Below are 15,104 nucleotides of genomic sequence, written 5' to 3'. Positions count from 1 at the left end.
AACACATGCCTATAGAGGTGGACAAGTACTCAGAGTTGCTTATGTGACTTTTTGGTTTATTAGTGTTGTATGTCATTCTCTCCTTGGAGACTAGGGCTGTCCTGTCTGTCTCACACTTATCACAGTGCCCTACACACTGATAATGGTTAGAAAATGCTGCCAAATGAATTATATGCTATAATTATAAAGGACTAGATTCCACAAACTTGAATTCCTTCATAGTAGCTTGTGTCATTCACTGTATTTATGGAATACCCTTATGAAAAAAGCAAAAAGTCTAAGCCAACAAAATTTTAGCCATATCCTGGAACAATAATTAGAGCTGTGACCAATTATAACAGCTCTGTCTTTGGAGGCAGTTGGCAGCCCTGACATACATATGAGCTTATGGCAGGCTATTCATCTTTTCTTGGGAGAACTAGGGAGAAATAAGGTGGATGGGGTGGCCAAAAACCACTTTGGAAAGGCCTGTTGGAACAAGTACTTCTTGCCCAAACATCTGAACAGAAGGCCCTTTGCTGAGTTAGGCCACATGGTCCATCCAGTGCCCACATCATCCTTTTGCAGCCTCTTGGGATGGCATAGAAAGTTCATATTCCTCCTGTTTGTATGTAAGGAGGTTGGACATTGGGAAATCAGGCTGCCCCTGGGAGTTGGAACATCAAAGGCAAGTCCAGGAACCACGTACTGCACAATGAGCCAGGCCCCCCTGCCTGTCAGTTTGTCTCTGGACTTCCATGGAATACAGGTATTGTAGACACACAAACTCTTCACACAATGCAATTTACTCACCTTTACCTGTGGGAGAATTCTATGTATGTGAATTCAGACATGCTGAAAATACAGAAAGATCATATATAGTAATGTTCTTGTCAGGGCACTTTGTTTACACAAATTCATTATAAAAATTTAGAATTGCAAAGTGTAATTCAGTTAATTGAGCACCTGCAAAAACAAGTTTTGGTCATGGTTATTCACTGATTATGGAGGCTGAAGCAGTTAACTTTTCATTTATGTTTTATATACCAGGTGCCGCAGGCATGGATCATTTCATGAAAGAGGATGACCCTGCAGGGCCTCCTTATTTTGCAGATGAGGAAACTGAGGCTCAGAGAAGTTAAGAAATGAGCTCAGAGAGGTTAAGGAGCTTGAGACTCCACAGCCAGTAATGGTTGATGCCAGGATTTGAGCTGAGGTCTCCATCACCATATCATGCTGCCTCCCAATAGGATCCTTTAATTGCATTTTAATAGAAGGAATTTTATTAAAATTTTAGGTAGATATACTTTCGTAGCCTTGGCTAACCCCTTCCAACTGAGAGCCAGTGACTTGCTCAAAGTCAGAGTGCATCTCTGGGGAGGGCACCCACAGCCCCGTGATTCCTGACTGCCCCGTCTTGGTGCCCTGGATCTTCAGGAGCGCACAGAGAGAAATGAGGTGCAGGGGGTCACTGCCAGCAGGTTTGGAAAGACAGATGGTTTCCTCTGGAGCAACAAACAGATTAGCTAAGCAGGTGACCCAGCAGGGCAGCCCCAGAGCTGAGCGCAGAAGGCTGAAAAGAGGATTTAGTCAGCTCGGTGAACTGATTCACCCAAAGAAAAGTAAGACAGTTTGTGGCATGAGCTTGTCAACCCCTTTACCCCTTGCCAGTTGATGATGATTTGATACGTTGGTATGTTTCCAGGCCACTATCAGGGATCTGAAATTCATGGCTAGACAGGGAAGAGCATTTGAGCCTGCCCGTGCACTTGCACTGCCAGGACTGGCAAGCAATGCCAAGGTTTGCCTGATCACTTGTCCCCATCCTTGATGGGGACAAGAAAACTAAAGGAATTTTTCTTTTGATGGCAAAAGAAAACTAAAGGAAGACTGATACATTCCATATCAGATACCCATGTTGCACTCTAAATTACTCTCCTCAGATACTTTAAACCCTTCACAGCTGGAGTTTTCCATTTTCTAAGCACTTGTAATATTTGGAAAGAAAAACCATAACCAATCTCAAAACAACCATGATTCACTCCCCCACAAAAAATGAAAAATTAATCTTAATTTTAAAATATTTTGTTCTTATACATTACAGTACACTTGGAATTTCGTTCAACTTTCTCTTTTACACGGTATTACTGGGTGAACAAAAGGCTATCTGGCTCTAAGGGTATCTTCAAAGACGGGACTTTTACCTTATACCAGTGGTTATCAGCCCTGACTGTACGTCAGAACCACCTACAGTGCTTGTACAGACCAGTCTACTCCAGACCAGTTGAATTTGAATCTCTGAGTGTGGGACTCAGGCATCAGTATCCCGAAGTGATGACAGTGTGCAGCCACAGTTGCGAACCAGTGGCTTACAATGAACTAGAGAGGGGCCTTGTCCTGGTCTACTCCACCTGTGAGCCCTGCGGAGTGCATGTTCTCCACAAGGCTAGTCTCCGGGCAAGCTGTCTTTGGTTTTTGTGGTGACTTTCCCTGATCTCTGGATCTCTCTAAATTCAATCTTTGTTCTGGTGATTATTTTTATTCTGTTGCGCTTTTACCGAGTTTCAGACTCTGTTTAGAAGTTTTATTTTAAATTAAACAATGAAAGTTTTACTGCAACTGAAAATTTCATGTGCTTCCACCCAGTGGAGTAGAGTGCATGCTCCTGAGGAGGCTCTTTGGGGTTCGGGCTGATATCACAAGACAATATCCTTAACAACCAAGTAGAATAACAGGGCTTAGAGCCGAAAGAATACCAGAGACATGTCCTCAAGAGTGGAGTCCTCACCTGAGGGAGATGTTATTTAACATTCTTTGGGAGGCATTTTTCTAGTGCAGCTGAGGGTTTGCTACCCATACAAATTGTGGCTCATCCATCCTGCACTTCTGGAGACACGCTTATCATGTAAACCCTGGCAATGAGAATATCCACAGTGTCCTATATATTTATAGCAGGCATTTTCCCAAGCGGGATTCCAAGTACATCTACAGTTATTAAGAAAGTCACACACCTTCTCTCCTTTCAGGGGGAATTTGTGGGAAGAAAAGATTAATATACCTGTATACCAAGAAAGACACATGTAAAATTTTTTCAGCCCTTCAGGATTGTTGTTATGAATATGCTCTAGACCAGTCTGTTTTGAAACTGTTGCAGCCCTCAGCTGCACAACTTGTTCTTAATATCAACTCTCTTGTAGCACCTTGGGGGCAGCAAGGAGACCTGTAGAAGCAAAACAAGGCAATGGCTGTTGGGAGCTGACCCAGTGACAAATGCTAATACCCTGGGCCAAATGTCCTAGCATCCAAAGGAACTGGATGGCACAGCTTAAATTGGGATGGGTTGGCCAGACCAGAACACCAAACTTTTTTCAGGCAGTTGCCTGGGAATTCCTGGCAATTTGAGAAAAATTGAGATTTTTCTCAACTTCAGGGCCATTCAAGGTTCAGCCTGTTGATGGAAATCTCTGTGACAGTTTCAGTCTGGTGGTGACTGTTCTTCCCTACAGTAATGTGTAGATTTCACAAAAGCATGTGTAACAGCTTTATTGAGATGTGATTCACATACCACAAAATTCATCCATTTGAAGTATACAAGTCAGTGGTTTTAGTATATTCAAAGTTGCACAACCATCACCATGATCAATTTTAGAACATTTTCATCACCGCAGAAAGAAACCCCATACCTATAGCTGTGACTCCCCATTTTCCCCCAACCCACTCTTCCCTAGCCCTAGCCAATCATCAGTCTACTTTCTGTCTCTGTGGATGAAATTTATATTCACGACTGGCCTCTTTCACTTAGCGTAATGTTTGCAAGGTTCATCCATGTTGTAGCATAAGAGAGTATTTCCTTCCTTTTTAATGCCAAATAATGTTCCATTATATGGATATACTACATTTTATTTATCCATTCATTTGTAGATGAACATTTGGGTCATCCCCACTTTTTTGCTCTTGGGAATGATGTTGCTATGAACATTCATATGCCAGTTTTTGTGTGGCCATGTGTTTTCATTCCTCTTGTATATATACTTAGAAGTGGAATGGCTGGGTCATATGGTGACTCTGTTTGAACTTTTTGAGGAATTACCTAGTCTTTTTCCGAAGTGGCTGAACCATTGTGCATTATTACCACCAGCAAGGTATAAGGGTTCTAATTTTGCCACATTCTTGTAAACGCTTGTTTTTTTCCGTCGTTTTGATTATAGCCATCCTAGTGGGTATGAGTGGTGTAAGAGACACCTTTTATACATAAAAGCAACCAGATCTAGATTAGAAGGCTAACTTTGACCTAGTTACCCTTTAAGGAAGGTTAAGACAGTGGGGAGGCAGGGATGGACATGGACCTTAGGCCAGTCCTCTGTATCTAAACTCAATTCTCTGTGGATTGAGAACCAGTTTAGCCCTTTGCTGACTTTACAGTGCTTGTAAGAGATGGGTTTCACTGGGCAATGAGGTTTAGATAGCCAGGGGCTAATTCAGAGCATCTGGAGCTCTGGGTAAGAATCCTGTCTCTCACTGCTCCCTGTGGCCCTCCGTGAGCTGCAATGGAAGAGAATGACCTCCAGATGGACAAGAGTAATGTGCCTTGCCTTTTGTGGTACCTCATAGAGTCCTTTCACACAGTAGGTGGAGGTTGATTTTTTTAACATCAAAAACACAGACCTTCTTAGTGCTAAGCCAGCCAGACTTTTGTTAGCCTGATTCTTCTTGACAAACCTGATGCTGCTTATCATACCTCCTCTTTGAAACTTCATCTTTAGTCTTCTTTTTTCATGCAAAATATAGGCCTCTGTGACAAGTAGATATTTGCACTTGGGTGTTTTATGAGTACTTGAAAGCCGTGATGTCCAAAACTCAATTAGTTGCCCTCCTTTCTCTTTTCTTTTTTTTCTTTGAGACGGAGTCTCACTCTTGTTGCCCAGGCTGGAGTGCAGTGGTGCAATCTCGGTTCACTGTAACCTCCGCCTTCTGGGTTCAAGCGATTCTCCTGCCTCAGCCTCCTAAGTAGCTGAGATTACAGGCACCTGCCACTACACCCAGCTGTTTTTTTGTTTTGTTTTGCTTTTGTTTTTGTTTTGTATTTTAGTAGGGATGGGGTTTCACCATGTCGGTCAGGCTGGTCTCGCACTCCTGACCTCAGGTGATCCGCCCACCTCAGCCTCCCAAAGTGCTGGGATTACAGGCGTGAGCCACCGCGCCTGGCGCTGCCTTCCCTTTCTCTTAAACTAATTTACCTTCCCAGTTCCTCCATTCTCAGTAACTGAGGCTCAAATCCTCCCTCTTGCCTACACATAGGAAATGTGGCCTTGATTAGGTTATCTATTTGAAATAAATTCAGGACTTTGCTCAGGTCCTCCAAAATAGAAGATCCCTGTGAATATTAAAATATATTCTTTTATTTTTTTTTTTTTGAGGCAGCGTCTCACTCTGTCACCCAAGTTGGAGTGCAGTGGCATGATCTCGGCTCACTGCAACCTCCGCTTCCCAGGTTCAAGCAGTTCTCTGCCTCAGCCTCCCGAGTAGCTGGGATTACAGGTACCCGCCACCATGCCCAGCTAATTTTTTTTGTATTTTTAGTAGAGATGGGGTTTCACCATCTTGGCCAGGCTGGTCTTGAACTCCTGACCTCGTGATCCACAGGCCTCGGCCTCCCAAAGCGCTGGGATTACAGGCATGAGCCACCGTGCCCGGCCAAATATTAAAATCTATTCTAAGATATTACCCTTTTTCTTGAGGTTCTGGCTTGGCGTATGCTGTAGACTTATATAATCAGGCACAGCCAACTCAGGCACTTGGCCTCCCCCCCTTCAACCAACTCAGTGTGTCATAGTCTTGAATCCTCTTGAAGACCTTCCTTGCCTACCTTATCATGAATCACCAGTAAGCACCTATGTTTTTTCCAAAGGACTTGGTTTGAGGTTCTGTTAGATATTCCTGTTGACTAGATGCTCATCTGTTTCAGTAATCTCACTTGAATGTGGAAGCACCCTTTGTTTCCTGGCAGCCTAATTTCTCTGCACAGTTACAGTGGTTAGATGTGTATTGATGAGCATTACTCTCTAACTGCTTGTGTCAAAGCACTTGGGGAGGCTCATCAATCTTGTGCGTTTTTAATTGACATCAATAATGTGTTTGCATTTGTCAATATTTCCTAATTGCCGAGTTATCACAGTGGAACTTCTATAATAAATCATGCCCACAGATAACTTCAGAGGTTACAGCTTAACATTCCCGTCAATATTTTGATGTATTATAAATTGTTTTTATGAGAATTTTTTCCTGTGAGAAAGGAGGAGCTGTACAGCAAGAGACAAAAGAATTGAGTCACTGTCACCATATACAGTTATGTTAAAGAACCAAATCATTCCAATGGAAATAGAAAAAAGCTATTTCCCAAGCTGATACAATTCATTCCCATAAAGTTTGGCATCATCATCTAGATTAATGCAAATATGTTTCCCCTGAGAGTGGTGTGCTGTGCCCAGCTCCTCTGAGGAGAGGCATCTGGATGGTCGGACAGTGAGCACTCTTAGGAGGAAGGCACTGTACCAACCTGCTTTTCAGAAGAGGAAACTGTGAGGAAGCTTTGTGAGCTGCGGTTACTTGCCCAGAGTCAAACTGCTTTTGCAGAGCTGGAACTCAACTCAGGGCCGTCTGAGTCCATGTTTGGACTCTTGACCTCTTAGGGACAAGCTTAAACCCAAAGGAGGATGAGGCCTGGATGTTAGAAGGCATGAATCTCCATCATCTGTTAAAGCAGGTAGAGGCAGTAGGGTGTTGGGCTTGGAAAAGCAATGGTTGTGAAGGCTCCAGGACCTGCACTCCTGTACCTGCAAGACAGTCACATGAGGGAGAGTTAGACATGATATCTGCGCCAGATGATGGGGACTGGAAAGGCAGAGGGAGTCCACTGCCCTGGGCAGAGGCAGTGCTGTGGGGTCGGAGCCACATTGCCCCAGCGTCCTTGAGTGACTCTTACCACTCTCTGTCCCAGTTTCCTCAGCTCTGAGATGGGAATGTGGGAGCACCTCACGTACGGGGTCATTAGGAGGATTCACAAACTAATACGTGACAAGTGCTTATGATGATGCTTGGGGCATACTAAGTGCAATATAAGGGTTTGCTGTTACTTTGTTATAAAGCCAGACTTTCAGTTGGTGTGAGGAAGTTTTTTTCTAAGAAATCATTCAATATTTATTCATTAATTCTGGGGATACAGTGATAGATAAGACAGATATAGTACCTGCCCCTGCCCTCATGCAGCTTACAATCTATGTTAGAAAGGAAATTGCTGTTTGCCTCAGGCGAATAGCTGTTGAGCACCTGAAGGAGCCATTTCTGAGACCGTTGACGCCACCCTTTTCCTGTCATTGAAGATACCCAAGCAGACACTGAGGTCCTTGTGAGAAGGGCTTCATACTGTGGGGGTACTTGGTTTTGTTTTGTTTTGATGAGACAGGGCCTCTCACTTTGTCACCCAGGTTGGAGTGCAGTGGCGCTATCTTGGCTCACTGCAACCTCTGCCTCCCAGGTTCAAGAGATTCTCCTGCCTCAGCCTCCTGAGTAGCTGGGACTACAGGCGCATGCCACCATGGCAGGCTAATTGTCGGGGGTTTTTTTTGTTTTGTTTCTGTTTTTTTGTAGAGATGGGGTTTCACCATGTTGGCCAGGCTGGTCTCAAACTCCTAACCTCAAGTGATCACCTGCCTCAGCCTCCCAAAGTGCTGAGATTATAGGCGTGAGCCACCTTACCCAGCCTGATACTGTGGGGTTTTGTAATGTCCTTAACATCCCTCTGCAAGGGAAGGTTAATTAAATGCAACCAATGATAATAACATCAATATGTACATTGCTTTACTTTAAAACTACCTGGCACCCTCCAGGTCTCCAGGGTGAGGTGAGTAAACTTCAAGATTTTGCAGGGCCGTCCTGTGAGCTGCAAGAATGAAAGGTAGGACTTCTACTTAGAATTTTCATTTGTCTATTGCGTGTATTTTAATAAGCACAATTTAGTGGTACAGGAACACATATGCATAATTTTTAAATAAATGTATGTACATCAAGCCTTTATGTGTAACAGTTTCTTGCTAATGACGTAAACAGTTTTAAAAGTTTAAAGTCTACCACTGTAGGTTTTACCAAAATACCTGAACTCTGTAAAGCCAGAAGCTATTATAGTAATGAAACCGTGTTTCCATAGCTGGGTGCAGTGGCTCACACCTGGAGTCCCAGCTACCCAGGAGGCTGAGGTGGGAGGATCACTTGAGCCCAGGAGTTTGAGGCTGCAGTGAGCTATGATCATGCCACTGCACTCCAGCCTGGACAACAGAGTGAGACCCTACCCATAAAATAAAATAAAATTCACAGTGTTTCTATATTTTCCTAATTTTCTGATTTAGCCATTTATGGTTAATTTTCAAAGGTAGTATTTTTCCAAAGACGCTTTCACTTCTACTGGAGAGCTTAAAAAAGAATCATGAAATACTTGATGTTTTTATAGGACTTAACAATGCTATTGCATTTAACCCTCCTGCTAGCCCATGAGGTAGGTCTTATGTCCCACCTCGAAGAAGAGGGAACTAAGCATTTCAGAAGGTATGCCCAGTTCTGGTTGCACCTCATCATTTTGCCAGAGAAGAGAAATTACAGACTTAGGAACAGTAAAGCTGGTGCTCATTACCAGCCGCACACCAGGGTATGCCTGTTCACACGGGTCACAGGGGATGCTGGGAGGGACTGTGGCCATTTGTTCTTACTAGTGCCACCCTCTGCTCTTACCCAAAGACAGCACCCTTCAAATATGTATCCTTCAACAAGATTTATTAGGAAACTACAGTTGGCCAAACCTTCAGGAGCTTTCAGTTTATAAGAAGAGGTAACGTATCTTTTCTAATCCCCAAATGGAGAGTATGAAGCTGACTGTTAATTAGTGGCAAACTTTAATTTGGAGGGTAGTCTCCATGTTTGTCCTCTGTCTCTCTCTTTCTCATTCTCTTCCCCCCACCCCCCACCCCCCCACACACACCCTGTTGGTTCTGTTTCTCTGGAGAACCCTGCCTAATACAAGATCTAAACCTTTGAAATCAGACCTGGCCTACATAACATGCCTTTTTAACAATCATATATTTCTTTTAAAGCAGCTGAAATTAAGCATGAACCATTAATTTTGATCATCCGTTTTATTAAAATTTGGGAAATTTTAAGTACCTAGGTGCTATATGTCCTTTTTCTGAGTTTCTCTTAATTCCTAACGAAATCATATCCGTAGTATGCTCCTTTCTAAGTCACTGTCAGTCCTGGCTGTGTCATGCTTTCCAAGGGCTTTTACTGATGGATTCTCAGTTTCAGCCTAGGAAGGTTGTCAGGATCTCTGGCTTTCTTTCTTTGGCTGTTCATCTATCTCAGCCATCAACATGGTCTCTTGATAACTTAGATTGTTGGTTAATTAGAGAACAGCTTTAGTTTGCCCTTTTAGCACTTCTGATTAACTAGGACAGTCTGCTTTACTATCCCTCTGACTTCTCTAAGATTCCCTGCTGCCTCATTTTCAAAGACCAAAACAGGAAGACAGAAACACAACACACAGAATCCCTCAGCTGAGTATGAAATTTCTGGCCGTCCTTCACTGCTCTGTCTGAGGATTATTAGATGCTTTGGGAAGAGTCAGAAAGAACCCTGCTTTCTATTACATCCAGTTTCTTCAACTGGATGGCTAGCAAGCTACAATTTGAAATCGTCTTCAGAAATACTGCTCTTAACAAAGCTAAGGCGGTTTTTTTTTGTTTTCTGGTTTTTTTTTTTAATCACATATAGTACATAGAGGTGCTAAAAATAGAGCTTACAGTTACTTCTATTTCTTCACTCATAGGAGAAGAAAGCCCTGTAACCCCAAGGGTTGTTTCCTTGTTGTTACTTTTGTTGTTTGTCATGTCAGCCCTCTCTTCTTGTTTAAGGAATCTTGCATTTTGAGGCCTTGTCCTGTAGGGCTGTGTGCCTATTACCTCTGCCTACTGAACTGAAATCCAAGAGTAAGCTCTTAGGCCCAAATGCACTTTGTTTTGTGTTTTTGAGACAGAGCCTCACACTGTCACCCAGGCTGGAGTACAGTGGCGTGATCTTGGCTCACTACAATCTCTGCTTCCTGGGTTCAAGCCATTCTCCTGCCTCAGCCTCCCGAGTAGCTGGGATTACAGGCATGCACCACCATGCCTGGCTAATTTTTGTATTTTTAGTAGAGATGGGGTTTTGCCACGTTGGCCAAGCTGGTCTCAAACTCCTGACTTCAGGTGATCCGCCCGCCTCGGCCTCCCAAAGTCCTGGGATTACAGGCGCAGGCCACCGCGCCAGGGCCTAAATGCGCTTTGGATACAACGGAATACACAGCCTGTTGTGGATTTGGTGCCTTTTAACCATGCGCAGATTCAGAAGTTAGATCTCATCATGGAAGAAGACAGCAGCAACAGCCCCATAGAGGTGCAGTCCCCTGTGGATGGTGCCCCTCACAGGCATTCTGTCCTGTGCTAATGAGCACAGTGGGGGACTCAAAGGCCTAACTGTCCCAATGCTATGGTAGTGATTAGGACCTCAGAACGGTTTTCGTTAAATTAAAAAAAGTCAATTTTTCCTGACAGAGCCTTACTACATGTTTCTTTGGGGGGACTGAGTAAGGGGAGGGGTGCTTCCTCAGAGCACATTCAGGAAGCGTATTAACACAGCTCCTGCAGTGTGTACTGTCCTCTTCCTGCTCTCCAGGCGAGGACATTATGTACTGGCCTCCTGCCTTGCCCCCAGCCGTTCTCCACCCACACAGGGTCCCTCCACCACCCTACCCCACGCCATCTTCAGTCAGAAGTAGCAGCACTTTAAATGTCATTCACAAAGTCCTGTGGGGAACAGCCCCAGGATGCTCAGCAGAGGAAACACAAACTTTATATTGCTGAAAAGGTGGATTATAAGCCCACTGCCTTTTCTGATGTACTCTTCGTTTTCAAATTTCCTTCATTGTCCTATAATATATTTTATAACTTTTTAAATCCAGAATCCATGCAAGCATCAAGCATTGCATGCATTAGCTCTCCTGCATTTTTTTTAACTTTTATGACATTGATGTATTGAGTCCAGAATGTTCTCCAGTCTTAATCTGTCAGATTGTTTCTGTAAGGTTACATTCAGAATAAGCACTTTTGGCAGGAAAACTACGTAAGTAATATGGCATTCTTCTCAGTGCACCACATCAGGAGGCCCATAATGTCAATTGTACCATTATTGGTTCATGCTGAGTTTGATCATTTGTTAGAGTAGAATTGACCAGATGTTTACACTGTAAACATACTGTTTATCTTTGTAATTAATATATCTGTTGCCCAACAGCCTTTCACTCAGTGGTTTTCAGACCCATTAATGTGCCTTGCCTGAATCAGTTGTTACATTAGTGGTTGCAATATGGTGATTTTTCTAATTCTCTGATCACCAAGATGTCTTCTTAATAACACACTAGGGCCCGTTTTAATGAGAGTAAGTCCTAAATTACAAACAGATAAATTTGTCACTAATCTATCTCAGTTCTCATTCCTAGTTTCACAAACTCATGACCTTAGCTCAAGACAGTGAAAATACTCTCTTACAACACATTTTCAGGCCTTATCTTTGAGTCACATACTTCTCAGAATGGCGTGTAGCTCTTATTTCCACTCAGAGACATGGGGTCAGTCTGGCATCAAAAGGACTTCAGATTGCTTCCCTGAGCTGCCTGTGACAATCATCCACCCTGCCTGGACCGCTGACATGGACAAAAATGGAGACCTATGTTCTGTTTCTAGTCTTTTGGGGATCGTAACCTCTTTTTACCAAATGCATCGTGAACTTTTCTCATGTGACCCCATTCTCTCTTGACTCATGTTGTTTTAATAGCTTCCAGTATTTCATTGTATAGCTTATCATTTGTTTATTGTTTCCCCCAAATGTTGAATATTTACTTGGTCCCTAATTTTTTTTTCTATTACAGTGTTGCCATAAATATCTTCATGTACATCCGTGATTTTCTCTTAGGAAAAATTCTTATTAAAATAACTAGATCAAATAATGTATATGCTCTTATGCTCTTAAGGCACATGAGGCAAGTTTTTAATACAGTGCCTTTAGCTGATAAAAACTTTTCACCCTTTCCCCAGAAATAGGTATGTATAAACACAGAGACAAAGTTTTGCATAACATATCTGGAAGTTCCTGAAGCCACGGGCTCAGGTTCAGAAACTTTAGTTTGTAAAATTGAAATCTGAAAATTCCCAAGATTGTATTATCTAAGAAATTCTCTCAGGCTTTCTCTGACCCCAGCATTCCACAGTTCCAGACACTAGATTTAGCATCAGCCTTATGACAACACATGAGTAATGCATTGCACAATGGTGTTAACAACGGCAGAGTTACTAGACGATAGGAATTTTTCAGCTCCATTATAATTCATGGGACTGCTGTCATATATGGGATGTGTTATTTTGTGGCACATGACTGGTTTTTGGAATTCAGTGTTTTGAGTCACATGAGAGATAGTCAAGTTATCACGCTCTGCATGCATGCATGTGTGTGTCCCTCCTGTGTATATTAGGGGGAAATGATTTTAATTAAATAAATATCATTTAATTGAATATTTAATGCCAGAGCCTGTTAGAACAGATACAGTGTTACTACAGAATACCAAGTGAATTTTTTTCTAAATGGGCTTTTTCCTAAGCAGCGTTACATTGTGCTAAAATACATCCATCCATCTATCTATATATCAGGAGAGCATTTAGAAGTCACTGCTACTTAAAAATGTTGAGCATTCTCAGTTTGAGCCAAATTGGTTTTTAAATTAAAAAAAAAAAGCCTCAAGGAAATCAAATGCTTTGAGTCTATTAAGGAATTTACTGAGACTCCAGTAGTATCTACTCTGTGTACTTAGCGTAATACTTTATTATTCCAAAATCAACTCAGAACTGATTCCAAGAAAATCCTAGGAAAAAATTAAAGTGAGGAGGAAATAATCCCTTTGTGTGGTGTTTGAGGCAAATTAGAAAGCAGGAGTCTCTGAACTCAAATCTGGTTCTGTCATTAAATCACTAAAGGACTTGGGAAAATTAGATAAATTCTTTTTGTTCTATCTATTAAATGGAGACAACAGTATCAGCCTACTTTTCTAGACCAGGAAAAGAATTCTTTGCGTCAGATCAACCTCTGTTATATAAAGATTTCTTGAACACAGTAGTACTACAGGGAAAACCCTGGATTGGGGAGAACAGTGATTCGATTCATAGATTAGGTGAAGCATGTACTGATTTTTTTAGACAGGTGATTTAGCCACCTTTGTGTGTTTTACTTTTTTGCTTTTTGAACTCTTCTCACTCTCATGGCTAGCATTGTAGACAAATTTAAAAGCTCTTAAAGTCATGCTCATCGACAAAATGGAGTTATTAGTAGCTCTTAGTTTTCCTGTCCTAGGCACCATGTGGAATAATGTAGAGCTTCATGGTGCCTTGCGGCTGGAATTTCAGTCACCCGAAATGCATGTCAGAGCACCAGGACTAGTGGCTTACTGGCCTTCAGACAGCTGTGCTGGAGCAGCGTAAACTCTTGAAGTCACAGATCTGCTTTCAAATCCTAGGCTAAGCACTAACCTTAGGCTAAGCACTAACCTTAGGCTCACCACTAACCTTAGGCTAAGCACTAACCTTAGGCTCACCACTAACCTTAGGCTAAGCACTAACCTTAGGCTCACCACTAACCTTAGGCTAAGCACTAACCTTAGGCTCACCACTAACCTTAGGCTAAGCACTAACCTTAGGCTCACCACTAACCTTAGGCTAAGCACTAACCTTAGGCTCACCACTAACCTTAGGCTCACCACTAACCTTAGGCTCACCACTAACCTTAGGCTAAGCACTAACCTTAGGCTCACCACTAACCTTAGGCTCACCACTAACCTTAGGCTCACCACTAACCTTAGGCTAAGCACTAACCTTAGGCTCACCACTAACCTTAGGCTCACCACTAACCTTAGGCTCACCACTAACCTTAGGCTAAGCACTAACCTTAGGCTCACCACTAACCTTAGGCTAAGCACTAACCTTAGGCTCACCACTAACCTTAGGCTCACCACTAACCTTAGGCTAAGCACTAACCTTAGGCTCACCACTAACCTTAGGCTAAGCACTAACCTTAGGCTCACCACTAACCTTAGGCTAAGCACTAACCTTAGGCTCACCACTAACCTTAGGCTCACCACTAACCTTAGGCTCACCACTAACCTTAGGCTAAGCACTAACCTTAGGCTCACCACTAACCTTAGGCTCACCACTAACCTTAGGCTAAGCACTAACCTTAGGCTCACCACTAACCTTAGGCTAAGCACTAACCTTAGGCTCACCACTAACCTTAGGCTCACCACTAACCTTAGGCTCACCACTGACCTTAGGCTAAGCACTAACCTTAGGCTCACCACTAACCTTAGGCTAAGCACTAACCTTAGGCTCACCACTAACCTTAGGCTCACCACTAACCTTAGGCTAAGCACTAACCTTAGGCTCACCACTAACCTTAGGCTCACCACTAACCTTAGGCTCACCACTAACCTTAGGCTCACCACTAACCTTAGGCTAAGCACTAACCTTAGGCTCACCACTAACCTTAGGCTAAGCACTAACCTTAGGCTCACCACTAACCTTAGGCTCACCACTAACCTTAGGCTAAGCACTAACCTTAGGCTAACCACTAACCTTAGGCTCACCACTAACCTTAGGCTCACCACTAACCTTAGGCTAAGCACTTAATTTCTCCAAAACAAATAAAACTGGGGCTGTTGTGAAATTGAGATGTGATAATAGTGTTTTATAATCTAAAAACAAGATGTTAGCAAGAGGCAAATATTAATAACAATTGTATGTAATACGGTACGGGAAAACAGCAAGACAAGGGGTCCTATTAATACTGATAGTTGGGCCAGGCACCGTGGGAGCCACATGCAGTGGCTCACAGTTGTAATCACAGCACTTTGGGAGGCTGAGACAAGCAGATCGCTTGAGCCCAGGAGTTTGAGACCAGCCTGGGCAACATGGTGAAACCCCTGTCTCTACAAAAAAATATAAAAA

At 42.9% G+C, this 15,104-nt stretch overlaps 1 protein-coding gene across 11 annotated transcripts in view; it reads left to right on the top strand.

Moving 5' to 3' along the window:
* LYRM4 (LYR motif containing 4) overlaps nt 1-15,104 on the top strand; it is a 229,555-nt gene that overhangs the window by 58,077 nt on the left and 156,374 nt on the right. Inside the window, exon 3 of one of the 11 annotated variants that reach the window (XM_014345209.6) lies at nt 1-15,104. This exon is cut by the window's left edge and continues 13,024 nt beyond it. The exons of the other annotated variants lie outside the window; for them this stretch is intronic. The gene's annotated coding sequence lies outside the window, so the exon portion shown is untranslated. 11 annotated transcript variants of the gene reach the window in all.

The sequence above is a fragment of the Pan paniscus genome, chromosome 5 (genome assembly GCF_029289425.2).
Source record: "Pan paniscus chromosome 5, NHGRI_mPanPan1-v2.0_pri, whole genome shotgun sequence".
Lineage (NCBI taxonomy): Eukaryota > Metazoa > Chordata > Mammalia > Primates > Hominidae > Pan > Pan paniscus.
The sequence above is the reverse complement of the archived record's forward strand: the minus strand, read 5'-3'. Positions and strand labels throughout refer to the sequence as shown.